This window comes from Phaethon aethereus (assembly GCF_964289735.1).
Source record: "Phaethon aethereus genome assembly, chromosome: 11".
Classification (NCBI taxonomy): domain Eukaryota; kingdom Metazoa; phylum Chordata; class Aves; order Phaethontiformes; family Phaethontidae; genus Phaethon; species Phaethon aethereus.
In genome coordinates, this window is record NC_138587.1 from 5540366 (window position 1) to 5555023 (window position 14658).

The following is a 14658-nucleotide window of genomic DNA, read 5'->3' on the forward strand; positions in this document are numbered from 1 at the left end:
ATTTTAAAAAGTATCTTTGTATTCAAGGATTTAATGATTTATTACAAAAGTGTTTACCCATCTCACTGAGAGGTAAACTGAGGCACTCGGCAAGTAAACCCAATGTTTTCAGGAATACCTGGTAAAATCTGAGCAGGGCATGTAATTTTTTACAGACCATTCCTTTGTGGGATGCCAGTTGAGCCGAGGGGACGGTGTTTCAGGTGCTTGGAGACCTTCCCTCCACTTGCGAGACAGCAGGACCGCTGCTGCTCACAAAGTGGATTTTTGTTTGTGGCTTGGTTTTCTATTTTAATCATCTCCTTGGGGGAAAATATGAGTGTAGTGAAGTGTCTTGCTTTGGTAGGATGGGATTTTTTCTTTGTTTGCTCCACACGCGCACTTACAGTGTTGATGGTACTTTGTGTTTATGTTAAAGACAGCATGATGGAAGGAATGTGTGTTGCCTACATCAATTCGCTCACCCATATAAACATTTTCAGGAGGAAAGTCTGTATTTGTGTTTCTACGTTTTGAGATACTCAACTTTTCAACTATTAATGAGAAATTTTCACAGGTGGGAACAGCTGTCTGCTGCTCATTTTAACTTCAATGGTACTTTATCCAAATTTTTGAAAGCCAGGTAGCGTATAGCAAGACTTAGATAACCAGAAATGAAAGCAGTCCAGGTTTCAATCAGGGAGTAATTTGTGAGAAGGGCTGAAGTCCTCCTCAGCCCTCGAGGTGTGTTGCCCTCGGTAGACCACGTTGGTCTCTCACAAGCTGACAGTGGGCCAGTGTTACTGGGTTTCCTTGGCGCGTGTTCAGTTCATATATGACAAATGTGTTTAGAAAACATTACCTGCCTTTTACAGCACTGCTGAAAGATATTGTATGCGTATTTTATGCAAACGTGTAATTTTCGGCAGTTTTCCTTAAAAAGTACATTTTAAGATGGTTCATTCGCTATCATGAAGACTCAGGGTAGAAATGAAGTCTGCTTGCAAAATACTGCCAAAATAAGGATCTGACTGCCAAATACCCAGAAAATTTATAAAACAGATAAATATGAAAAGAGTTTTGAAGTGTCAAATCCAAGATAACCCCTGCAGGAAGGCAGGATAAAAGCCTTTATTGTTGCTAATCTAAGAGCACATCGTATGTCAAAGGTTACATATTTTACATAAAAGATGTATTGTTTTACATACTCTCAGGAAGGTGAGACCTGACCTATTTTGATGGAGTAGTGTTATGTCCTCTACAGTGCAGAATCAGGAATGTCTTAGACATGTACCCCAGCCAAGCAGACAGGGTTTCCTATACAGCAAACACATACAAATTTTGGCCATTGATCTTCCGGTACCTCATTACAAGAACTATGAAAAGCTGCTCGCTCAAGACATAAAAACCAAACCAAAATAAAATAAAGTGCCAGTGAGCAACAGATAAAACTAGTATTCGTTTCATCTCAAAGTAACCTTTTTTTTCTGCTTAAAAATAGTTGAGTTTCAATGGTAGAGAAGTAATGCCTCATCCTCATTGTGAAAACATTTTTCCATCCAAAATAAATGGCAAATGAGTACATTTTCTTTTGAAAGAACTTAATGAAGATTCTGATTTTTCCCAGAGGTTGATATTTTACTACTTGAGTAAAAAGCTTCACCTACTGATGTAAATAGCATAACTTACCATTTGATGAGTTTCACCAACACCCCCAAAACTCCACATCAGTGTGTGAATTTTATGAAATGGAGTTTCATGTAGCTCTGTCTTACACATCCACATGTCACTGACTTTACGTTTCATATGATGTCATCTGTGTCACCAAATTATTGCATATTTCTTTCTGTCTTTATTATATATTATTCTGCACCCCTGCTGCAGGAGATCAACATTTCAGTGAAATTACATTATAATTTTACTCTATTAAGGTATTTGGTCAATTGATGTGGAATTAATTCTGAATGCTGTTAGTGGTTTGAGTTAGTAACTTGATCTAAATTAATAAACAAATGTTTTTCTTTTCTCTTGTACCATATGTTGATCCCAATTACATGAACAGAAAGTGGCAGATTGTCATGTTTCTTAAAAGATTACATACTCTTTTGCATAAGAGAGAGTACACAAGATGCAGTAATATACAGGGTAAAAAAAACCTACACGTGCTGTTTTCTCCCTCCTACTTTTTATAAAGATACGCTTTAATTATTTCTCTTTTTAATACCCGCTGCTCTTACCACCTTGGCATACTTGGTGTGCTCTTGGTAATGCTTAACGAGATGATATCCCAAGACAATAAACAACTTTTTGAATTAGGCATGGAAGATGCAGCTAGTTTTAAAATCTCATCTAGGACTATGTCTCTATGGAAAAGAATGGCGGGGGGCGGGGAGGGGGGGGAAGGAAAGGATCCAGAAGCTAAAATAGCAGTGGTTACAAATGGTCTTAAAATGCCTTAAGTAAGGAGAACCCATTCAGACAATAGTCAGATTTCTGAAACAAAGGACTGAACTCATCTATTATTCAAACTGAATATAGATTGATCGACATCAAGATTAAGAAAGTTTGTGCTAGAGAACAAAGATGTCTCATCTCCATGGGTTTTTTTTCTTCTTTTTTTGTCTCCCAAAGACCAAGTTGTTTGTGCTGAACTGAAGAGCCTCACACTGGCTGGTACTGATAAGCAGCAGTCCTGTGACTTGATTGTTTTTATTAACTCTCTCTGAAAGTCATTCACCATTAAACACGATTAGATTCATTTGTTGCTTTATTTATGTTTGTACTTGCAAATGTGGTGCCAATGAAAATGCTTTGGGTGTTGTTGCTGACACTGACCCAGCAGTCATGTGTTACCTTCTTTCTCCGCAGGGTAAGAAGAGTGACCTTTTTGGGTGGCTGTAACTGAAGATTGCTTTACAGGAGCAACTGAAGAAGGTAAACACAAATAATATTTTGCACACTGTTTCTGAAGCGTGTCTGAAGGAAGGATCTGATCCTGCAAACCCCAGGAGCGTGCCTTAGTTGCCCAAGTAAAAGCTCTTCTGGCAACATGGGTAACAATTGCAGCATTAGTCTTGGAGATAAGCTTTTGGAGCCACCGCTGTGCTCTTAAACCCATGTTTTGCCTGGGAAGCCAATGGTTTAGGTGCCTAGTTATATTTGAAGAGTAACGCCACGAAGATGCACTTTTTGGCTATCAGCCGTGTTCCGAGAAGGCTGGTAACCGGACAGAGCCTGTGTGTGAATGGAAAGACCCTGCTCTGGCAGGTCTTGGTGGCTGCATGGCCAAGTCCGTGGCCCAGCATCCATGGCTGCTGGGCTGGGAGCTGCAGCGGCACAGCCCCTTAGCAAGGTCCCCTTACTGGGGCAAATCCCTGGGGAATGGTCAAGTCAGCTTCAGTGCTGCTTCATCCCAGGCTGAGATGCTCCTGGATTTACAGAAGCACGTTGAGCAGAGCAGGAGAGCAGAATTTAGCTGTTAATTTGATTGCTTATTATCACTGCAAAAATTAAAACACACGCTTTTTAGTCTCTCAGAGTGTAGCGAAAAGGAAAGAAATATCACTCTCTGCAAAATTATTTTTATTTAAAGCAGTGTGAAAGTCCCTTGCTTCTAAATTAACTCCTTGCCTCTCTTCTGGTCCAAAGTTTCAAGTTGGAAAGGAATATTAACATCACAAAAGTGGTGATTCACAAAATTAACTTGCAGAAGAGAAGAGTAACACAGATCAGTGTTTGGTACTGAAGGGTGTCATCTGACTGAGGTTCATATGGCTGCTTTATAATCACCTTCTTTCAGAAATTAATAGTCGGTTAAGCACCATAGCAACAAGCAACACTGATGTAAGCGTTGAGCAGTGGCTGCTGTTCGCTGTGATGTCAGTGCTCGTTAGTGCTGTTCTCTTGACCTTGTTTGAATATAAAATGGTGATTTCATTTTAAACTTAGAATTTTACAGAATGACTAAATGCATCACAGTGAATTAGAGCTATTTTTATTTTAATTTTATTAAAATGTTCTTCAAGGGGAAAAAATTGTCCCTGTTCTCTGCTGTTTTAAATTAAAATAGATCTGAGGACGATGGGGGGGGGGTCAGTTCTTTGTTGCCAAAAATACGTCTTTAGTGAGGATGAAATTCATGAAGTTCAAGCAAATATTGCAATCCTTGGCCATGCCAAGGGTGTATGTCAGCTGTATGATATATGCCTCTTTTCAAGATTTGAATATTACTGTTTTTTTTTATGGTGGAGCCCATAAGGGATTAGATGCATTTCAGCTACTGAAGAAGCAGCACATCCTGCAGTTGAAGAAGATGGTGGTTCCTTGCCCTGCAGCGGTGTTACTCCTTTGAGTTTTTGTGAAGAAGAGAAAATTTTAAGTCCCAGGTGCATCAGAGGGCCTCAGAATTTGTGGGATTCTTGTGGAGCCATGGTTCATGTGTGGCCGTGGTGTTATGTGACCCACGTAAATTAGGAATTTTGTATAAATGCATAACACTAGCGTTAGACTAGCCTGAAGTTTGTAGGCCATGTCTCCAAAGTGACACATACTTTGTATTGCTACCATCAGGACACCATATGTGCCAGACGTACCCTCTGGCAAGCATCCTTCAGCAGTAAGCAGTTTGGGTGATGAGTAGAATATATCACTGAAAAAGACCATTAGATCTTTCATTCTGACCTCCTGAGTATTGTAGGTTATTGAGTCTCACCCTGCACCCCTGGGCAGAGCAGGTAAGTAGGGTCCAGCCAAACTCTGTCTCCTAGAAGATGATCTAGGCTCAGTGGGAAGACTCTGAGGACTAGAGAAAACACCATAGGTCAGCTATGGTGTATGCATGCGGGGTGTATGTTCAAGCATGTCTTTTCAAACTGCGCAACAAAGTTCACAGCTTGATGAAAGATGAGTTGTTCTATGTGTCCTTTAATGTTAGGACTAGTTTCTCTGAGAAGGTTTCGCTCTGTCCTGCTTCCACTGCAGTAAGGGGTGCCATTTTCAATGAAAACGTATTAGCTGCAGGATTGGTCCATAATCTTGCAACATACTTCATAAAATAAAGCCATAATAAATGATATGTGGTTGAAGAAACTGGATGTCAAATTTCAACTCGGTGAGAATTGAAACTGCCGAGATAATAAACCATGAGAATAGGAGATAGTAATGGAAATAGTGATAGAGTCCTAATTAGAGCAGTGCCACTGAAACAGGGAAGGTTAAGGGTTTGGTTGATTGAGTTTGAGCTCAATTGCTTGATAGCTTAATTTCAGGTGAAATCCCATCTTCTGAGTTAGCGGTTAAGCCACTCAGTGCGGTTACAGAGCAGGACTCTACTCCTTGAGGAGCAGCCATGGGGCCCCAGGCATCCCAGCACTGCGTGCAAGCCTGGCCTCGGGCATGCAGAGTGAGATGCAGCACAGAGCTGGTAAAATAGGTTTTTGTACTGTGTGTTTTGTTAGCTTTCTGTTTTCCTGTGAGCTCTAAAGAGCTCTGAACAGAGGTGCAAATAACAGAATAGATACAGCAAGGGGCTTGGATGGTTAAACCTTCAGAATTAAGATGTTTACATTCTCCTTTATTTAGCACTGTTAGGCATAATGCCTAATTATATGCCAGTTTTCCCTCAAAGTAAGAATTTGAATTTAAATGTTTGATTTGGGGAGAAGGGAGGGGAAATGTATTTTTTACAGAATTGTGGACAATAGTATTAGTTTTCCAGGAGCAGTCATTTGTTTAAATGTATGTAAAAGCAGTTTCAATAATCAAACACCATTCAGTGAGCATTGTAAATCGGGGATAGCTTGCATGCTGAAAAACTGAAAAGTACAAAACAAGCTACTAAAGTTGTACATTATTGATAACAAAAGACACATGCAGACTTTTAAGATAGCAAAGATAGAATCCTTTAGAAAACCTTTAACGGGGGGAAGAAATCAACACAAAGGATTTAGCAAAGTTGCACTTAGTTTAAAATTTCAAATCTTAATGCTTGTCAGTGTTAAATGCTGATTAAATATTGATGATAAAACAAGCTGCCTGCTGTAACTCAGAACCAAATGAGATGATCAACAGATAACTCTGTAGGTTTGAGCTTTAACTTTTTTGTATATGTGTATTTTCTCCTCGCTTCCCTTCAAGCCAGGAGAAAGGTCGGAAGGAATTTTTTTTCCTAAGCTCAATACAAAAAATCGATTGTGCAATTTGTCTATGTGGAAAACGAAGTGGTTCTGGGACAAAAGCCCCCATTTTTTCCTAATAGTCCCACTACTCTATTTTATTAGGAAGAGACATAGCTCTCAAACTGGGTTGGCATGTCGCTGTACCACATCTTCACTGGCCATAGCAAGAGGAGCTCCAGGCAAAAGTCGAACCCCTGAAACAAACTTTTTCAGAGGAGATTCTGTTTATGAAGGGCTCAGCAATATGTGCAGTTTCTCCCCAGCACTCTTCCTTGCTAGTGACTTCCCAGAAGATGTGCTGGCGACATCCTGTTATCTGTACCAGCTGAGTGGTAGTGGTGCTTGCACATCAGGCAGTGGGAAGTTAGTAGGGTGATGTTTTCCTCACTGAGTTTGGCACCTTGACCTTTCTCGCTTTTGAACTAATGGTCTTAAAAGCATGTTACAGAGCAGAAATAGCCATCATTGCTAGAAGATGAGTCCTGTGACTTGGGTGCATTCATAAGAAAGTCTGTAATGGAGCAGACAGCCTGATTCTTGGACACTTTCTCCAATGTTGTCGCTGCAACAGGCCCAAATTCCATAAAGCCATACTGGAAGCATTTTGCACAAGTGCTTGTGTCGCTGCCAGCAGGAAATAGGAAATCTGGGAGACCCCCACTGATACCTGCTGCATCTTTTGGGGTAAATGCTAAAAATGTTGTGTGTGGGCCTTTGGAAGCACAAACTGCTTGAGGACCTTACCTATTTGAATGAAAAGTTTAGTCCAAAGATGGGTGAATCTGTGACTTCTCTGAAGCAATTGGGTCAAAAAGATGTAGAAAATAGATTAAGACGTTTTGAAATAATAAAAAGTATCTGAGCAAATCTCATTAACATGGACCACTAGCATCCTGTATTGAAGACTTCAAAGATCTGTCAGAGGAGTTCTTTCTGTGCTATTGTCTGCCAGCATTAGCAATCTCAAGAGAACATGTTTCTTTTGTTTGCTTTTGGCCCATTTAGCTTTTCTTCTTTTTCTTCTTCTTCTTAGTGTTCCTTAATATATTATAAATCTTCCAAGTGGGTTGGTAGAAAATTGTGTTTCTCAGCTTTAAGATAGTCGGTAGCAGGTTTTGATCCTCTTATCTGATGCTTTTGGACCAAATCCTTCTGGTCGTCATGAAGACTGTTAAAGTGAGCAAAATTTGGCCAGGATTTTGCATAATCCTGCAGTGTTTCTTCCATTAGCTTAGGTAGGTGCTTGATATGATCTTCAGTAAATTTGTATTGCTTAACATGTGTTCAGAGTACCATCATCCATTTCAAATCTGTGAAGAACCTGAAGCATGAGGCTGAGTGGTTCATGCACACCTCTGGATTTGGAAACCACTAACCCAATCTATTCCCACAGATCAAACACAGTTGCACATGCTGAAAGTGACCCAACATGTAAAGGTTGTAACTGCAGGTTAAGCATCCGTAAAGGGTGCACTGATGTTCGCCAGTTGCTGAAAAGTGCTTTGAGGTCCATTAAACTAAGCTGTCATCAGAGGAGACCCAACCTTCCCCATCTAATGAGTTTCATGCAAAAGTGGCTGTATTGGCAAGTGCCATCACGGAGCTCAGGGCTGCCGCATCCCTGCCATGGGCAGGTCTTTGAATTCCTCCCACCACCCTTCTGTGTATGAGGAAATTTAAGCTACGTGCATCCCAACGACATCCTGTGCTAGACACTGATGTGTCTTCGAGGGATTTCTTTGCTGTTGTTGCAGTGATGGGTAGCGCTGTTGAAGCTGATTGGACTTGTCATCCTGAGCCATTTGGGAAAGGGTACTGTAAAAGCTGTGTTCAGAAAGTTGGAGCCTGTTCTTGTGCCATCAGTGTGCTCCATGAACAGCCTGTCCTCTCTCATACTGATTGTGGTTTTGCTATGGACTGTGTTCAACAGGTACTTTGCTGTGTTCGCCTTTTAACTTGGCCTAACTACAGATACACCAAGGAAACTGCTCAAAATACACCATGCAGTGCAGACTATGCAATTTCTAGCCTGGTTCTTCAAGACCAAGCTGGATAATATGTCAGGATATGCTGCATTTTATCATAGCTTGGGTGAGGAAAGAATCAGGAATGATATAGGTAGGAACGGCATTAGTCCTCATTACTCCAGAACCCAGGCATGGGCTACAGGTCAGGTAGCCTGTACTCATGCTCAGTCAAACACAAAAACAAATGTGGTGGAAAGATCCATTTTCAAGGTTTCCTTCTGAAGAAGGCGGATAACTCTGAATTAAGAGTTGCACTGAAACTTGCCCTTGTGCAAGTTGTGCTGTTGGGCCACAGTGGATGCAATGGTGATGGCCTCTTCCTAGTGCAAATAGGCTGATGGGCTTTAATATGCATCACTGCTGTTTGTTAGCATCTCGCGGCCACGCGTGCTTTTCAACACAAGGGCAGGAACGACTCGTAGATTTGCAGGCTTGAAACCTGCCTTTAGAAAACTGACGTGACAAAGACGGTGCACGCTCCTGTGTTATAAAATCTAGAGATGTGAGAAGATGACACCAGAAATAGATTCTTATTGTGTATTTCGTATTTTATTTGGTCATCTCTAAGGTCACTGGCAGTTGCCTTCTACCACACCAGAAGTATATTTTCCGGCATACTTAAGTTATTGTCCTACAGCAGTAGCAACCATATTTTACAGTGGCAGTGTTACAAGACCAGTGATGTCAGTGGGCATTACAGGAGGCCACCCTTTTTATTTGGTAGCTTGTACTAAAGCCAAGGCATTAAATAAAAAAAAAAAAAAAAAAAAAAGGTAAGTTTTTGGCCCTGATTGCCTGCTTATATTTCTCATTGCAACATGTGAAAGCATTTTTCACTGCTGCTAATGGCAGGAACTTCAGACGCCACCTCTGAGATGTTTAATTGCTAAGTGTTTCTCCAGTGCAATCTGTGAATTTTAATTTGGGGCTCTCCCACCTCTGCTGGCCCTATACTTTTCAGTATGTTCTGCGTAATACTGCTTAGTTGCTCAAAAGGGTAATTTCTGACTCTGAGCTCACTGTTTATTTTTTTTTTAGTAGGGTAGCACAAACATTTGGACATTTGTAACTAAGACTCTGATGTCATTTCCATTGCAAACCATTAATATCTGTAGTTTAGATTATGGCTTTTCAAAATAGATTTTTGTTGAAATATGATGATCTCGTTCTATTTTGTTTTTTAAAAAGGTAGAATTGTTAACCCCCTTTAAGAAAAAAAGAAAATTTGGCATCTTTTGAGTAATAGGTCTGCTTTATTTTCCTGTCATACCCTTTTTGTTATTTTTGATAGCCCCTGTGTTTATCCATATTAGTTGTAATACAAGTGCTTAATTTAATCCTCAAACATGTTAAGGGCTAGTGGATCCCACTGATGGAAGGAAACGTCTGTGGAAGGGCACAGCATTTCCTGCTACTGGGGCACTTCCACCAATGGAACAGTGGTACGTAGTTGTGACATTAGTAATTGTCTGTAAAGATCTTAGAAATAGAAAGTGCTACATTTAAAAGCCAACAACAGCATAAATCAAAAATATAGGCAATGAGACCATTTCCTTTTGGGAGAGGAGGGGGATTTTTTTAACTCCTTTTTAATTTGAAAAATGTCATGCAGTTATTTTTACAGTTTGTGTTTGCTTTATTGCTGTCATCCTTCTCTGTTTAAATTTTATTCCAGTAATTGGGAAGGAGAATTTTTATTGGGAAAATTTTCCCTTAAAACTTTATTGAATGCAAATTGAACGTTGTTAAAAACATTGTTATTGGAAAAGAACCGAAGAATTATTTCTGAAAAAGTGCAAATTCTTTTGCGTCTTTATTCCTCTTTAAGTTCTGATGTCAAACGAGAAAAAAATGTGTGCTTTTATTGTTTGTTTCCTTTTGTTTTAAGGAGGGAGAGATGATTGCTTTTGGTGCTACTTGCTTAGACCGTTCAAAGCTCCAAGCTCAGTTTTGGAGAACGTTAAAATAAGCCCACAGGAGGTCTCGTAAAAGTTGTAAGAAATTGTAAGCGTGTCTGCTGAGTCAATTACATGAGACAAATTGCCAGGGTAAGGCTGCAAGGTTCCAAACTTGTTATTTACTCTTTGCTATCTTTAAAACAATTCATTTCTGCCATTGATTTCACAGCAGATAAATACATGTTTTGGGGGGGGGGGAAAAGATACTAATTAGACAAAATATTATTTAAAACTGAAGGAATTATCTGAATTTGTATTCATGTAGTTAAAAGGAGAGCCTGGCCTGGCCTCCTTTTAAAAGTTGAATAACTGAAAGAATATAGTTTAAAAATGCAGACTTTGGCTTTTTTAAATTTCTCCTCAATGAGACTCAAGTGTATGAGGCAATATTTTTTTAGATAATTTGAAATTCAATATTGAAGTTATTCTTTTAAAAAACTTAGACATCTTGAATCTCTGAGAGCATTCATGATTTTTTTCCAGAGTTTATTAACCCTGTAGGAAGTTTCAGAAAATTGTGTGAAGAGTAGTAGTGCAAATCCAACATGTGCATAGTGTAAATCCCACGTGTATAGTGTGTGCTCGCTAATTCTCTCAAAGTTTGTGTGATTACCATCTCTCATATGTTCATGATATGCAGGCCAGCTGGAGCATTACCGCTCTGTAAGCTGCCATGGTTAACTCGGTTTGAAATACATCCAGATCAGCCGTAGTGTTTTCTAGATACTTGATAAGGTCGAAAAGTCGAGTAAAGTCCTTTTCCTCCTTTCCCAGCACAGTTAGGATGGAAAGCTCGGAGAGGAGCTGGGTAAATAGCTGGGTTTTACTAGACCTGGCTGTGTTTGAAACTCCTACTAAACTCCTACAGTGATTCCCAGCCGGGCAGGGTGAGGCAGCGTTGTGGTGCCATGCTTCGTCACCTGCGCGCCAGTTGTCACTTATACTCCACCACTTGAGGAGTCCGTCTTTGAAGCTGCCCTGCCAGAAGCTACTGGAGGGGAAGACTTTTAATTACAAGGGGTCTGAGCACCCTCAGTGAGTCTTGAGGCCACTGCTCAGAAGGAACATCCATTCTTGCTCTCATATCTAGAGCACAGGTTTTGTTGGATTAGTAAGAGACACTTCAGGATCCTTGACTGTTGCTGGTTTGGAATGAAAGGTTCCTGTGCTGCAGAGGGTTTGTCATGGACAGTGAGCGGCAAACATGTTAGGCACTGGCTGTGGTGCCTTGTGTATTGCTGTGTCAGCACACAGCTCGCTGCTGATGTGCAGATTTGGGTTGTCTCTGGTTCCACAGGTGTTTCGTGTGGGCCATAAGATCTCTGTCCCAGCCCACCTAATCTTACCCACTTGTTACATCAAAGGGGTAGATGTACGTAGGTCTGTCCAACCCAGAAACCTGATGGACTGCCATAGGGGAGCAAACTTTCTGATGGGTATGTTGCCTGGGAATATTGGCAGTTGGTAGGTTTTTGTTGAGATATTGGGTTTTTCTAGAACATTAGGAAAAGCAGTTTGTCCCTTGAAGTAAATCTGTGCTTTCTGAGCTCCTTCCTTCTGTTTCTTGCTGTCTTCCCTCAGCTAGCAGTGGCCTTCTCCACGCACCATCATACCAGTTGCTTGTATGCAGCAAGGGGAGGCCCTGAGCACTCCCACCAAACCCTGTGCACTCTACCATCATAAGACCACATAGCCTCAGTTACCCCCACTTGTGTCTCCTCTCCTGTGACTCAGTCTTCCCTCTTAGCAAGAGTAGGGTTGTTATCAACTGTATTATGAGATAACAGGTGTCTGCGGAGGGCAGACCCGACTGCCTCTACGTGTGGTCACGCAGTAGCTGGCCTGTCCCAACTCTGCTTCCCTGCTGCTGTCATTCCTGGGGCAGCATGTAGCTGGCCAGGCATGAAGTCTGCCAAGAATGAATGGGACCTTGCCCATCTGCAAAGAAGATCTGCCCCCAAAAAGAGGAGAAGCGGGGAGTTAGGGGTCTTCACCAAGCTTGGCCCCAGTGTCTTCACAAAGCATGATGGAGGGTGGGCTGCTGTTGATGTGGGAGGAGATTGTGTGGGAACCTGTGATGTGTCGGAGACAGCATCAGTGGGACAAGAAGTTCTTCCCCTGAGGAGGGGGAGAAAAAGGTCCAAACAAGCTTTGTGGACATTTGAGACATTGTGGAAAATTGTCCTGTGACAATTTATGGACATTGAGAGACCTGCTGTTTAAAAACAACTGTAGAGAGAATTTCCCAGATTTTGTCCTCTGACATTGACATCTTGTCTGGTCACCACCCATGAAGAGTGATCTGTGGCATCATCTGGATTAGACCTTAGTATATCTTTGCAGGAGAACTAGAGTTTATCATAGTTCTATATTGGGTTTCCTGCAGCACGTAACTGGATGCATTAATAGTGACATGATCCCGGTGTGACCTGGACTTTAATGGGTTTGAACTTGGAACTGTTCAAACATTAAGAAAAAGTCCTCACTCCCTGTGTGTATTCGGCAGCTGCTTTTTATATGCAGAACCCGGAGCTGCAAAGGTTTACTGACGGTGTATTTTCAACTTTCAGATGAAAAGGACTAAATAACTGCCAAAAAACCTGGGCTATTTCTCTCCCGATGCAGATCTGTGACTGCCAGGACATGCATACATCAAAAAGACAACATGCCTCTGAGCAGTTTAAAACCTACTGCTTTGTTTTGTTTTGCCCGAGGCAAACAAAATGTCACCCCCTCAATCTTGGGAGAGGGTTTTTGCTGTTAACGTGTGCTTTGTGCAGAGCCTGAGCCGGCAAGTCAGGATTTGGGGTTTGTTTCCTTACCTCTGCAACTGACTCACTCCGTGGCATGGGTACTGTTTGTTCTGGACAAAGCTTTCTTATTTTTTCTTGACTTTGTATATCGCCAGCTGTGCATGATGTACCATCCAGAATATGCTCTTTATCCTATGTCAAACCTTAACTGTGGCAACAAGGCTGTGATTTGATTTTCCCATCTGCAATGAGAGCCAGATTTGCCCCCCACTTCCCCAGAGGGACACTGCAGGTTAGGTTATTTGGCTGCTGTGTGTTCGAGCAGCTCAGGCACAAATTGTTCTTTTAAAAAAAAACACCACCACACAAAAAAACAAAACCCACCAAAAAACAACAAAACAAACTTTGCAAAGTCCTAATTTTTCTGCAGTTTTGGAAAAAGTGTCCCATTCCTCTCCTGCCCAACCATGTACCTAAGGTGGCTTCCTTACCAAGATTCCGCTTGAAAGGAATTCCATTTACAAAGTTATCAGCTACCTGCAAACAGATGGGCATGAGGCAAGGCCTAATACCAGCTTGGCGTTAGTGTTTTGCGAGGAGCTCTGCAGTAATGATGGAGAAGTTAGTCACCTGCCACCAGCATCATTCCCATGGAATGATGATAGAGCGCCCGGAGTAAAGATGTCTCTTTGGAGAGCTGTTGGCAGATTTACTGACCACCAGGTCAGACTGATTGACCTTTCTTTTTGGTATTAAGAATTACTATGCATCGAGTTTACTTATTAAATGGTTAGCAAGTTATTGTGTTGTAATGTGTCCCCATAATGTCACCCTGCCTTACCCTGCTCCCTCCTCCCCAAAGCCAGGACAGACCTCTGCTCTGCAGTATCCATCTTCAGCTCTTTCACGGAGTCATAACGGCATTATGTTTCATGTATAATACTTTTCTTTTACTAGGGATGTAAATCTTTGGTCTATAGACCTTTGGTTCAGGTTTTTCTTTAAAACATTAATGAGCGTTTTAGGTTTTGGGTGGGGGGAATTTACAAGTAATGATGACATTGTGTAAAAATGTAGCAGCTAAAGCATATGTTCTGTTGGTGTGCATTGTCTTATAGGAACATCATTTTTGCACATCACTATTAACAATGCAAACACCCTGAAATGCTAATAGCAGTAGTAAGCTTTTAATTCCATGGAATTTATTGCTTGCTGTATTTCCATGAATTTATAACGCTTTGATTCTTAAGAGCCCCATTTAATCAGTTTTGCCTGGCACAGAACATAATAAACAACTTGCTGGTGCTAAAGTGCCACATGGGGGAGGCTGCTAACAAGAAAGTTAAATGCTTCTGCCACTAGCAGTTTCTTCGCTGTATTTTTCATGAGCTGTTACTACCAGTAATGTACTTTGCTAGCTTTAGAGCAGTGGTTAAACACAGTGACAAACCAAACAGCACTCCAGTGCTGTAAACACCCAAAGCAATACCATTTTTGTTCAGAGCTACAGTTTAAACCAGGCTTGAGGCGCAGTATCATTTTATGGTGATCAGAGATAGTGATTGTTTTGTTTTGTTTTGTTTTAAAGGCCTCGTTTTTCTTGATATCTTAACGTAGGACTTTTAGGAGTAAGTAGTGAGTATTGATCAAGAAAAACAGTGTAGGGGGAGAGATAGACAAAAAGAATTGATATACCTTAAAAAACAGTTCTTGTTTGTTTATGCTGCTTGACCATAAAAGTACAAAAAGACTGTCGTAGTAGAAA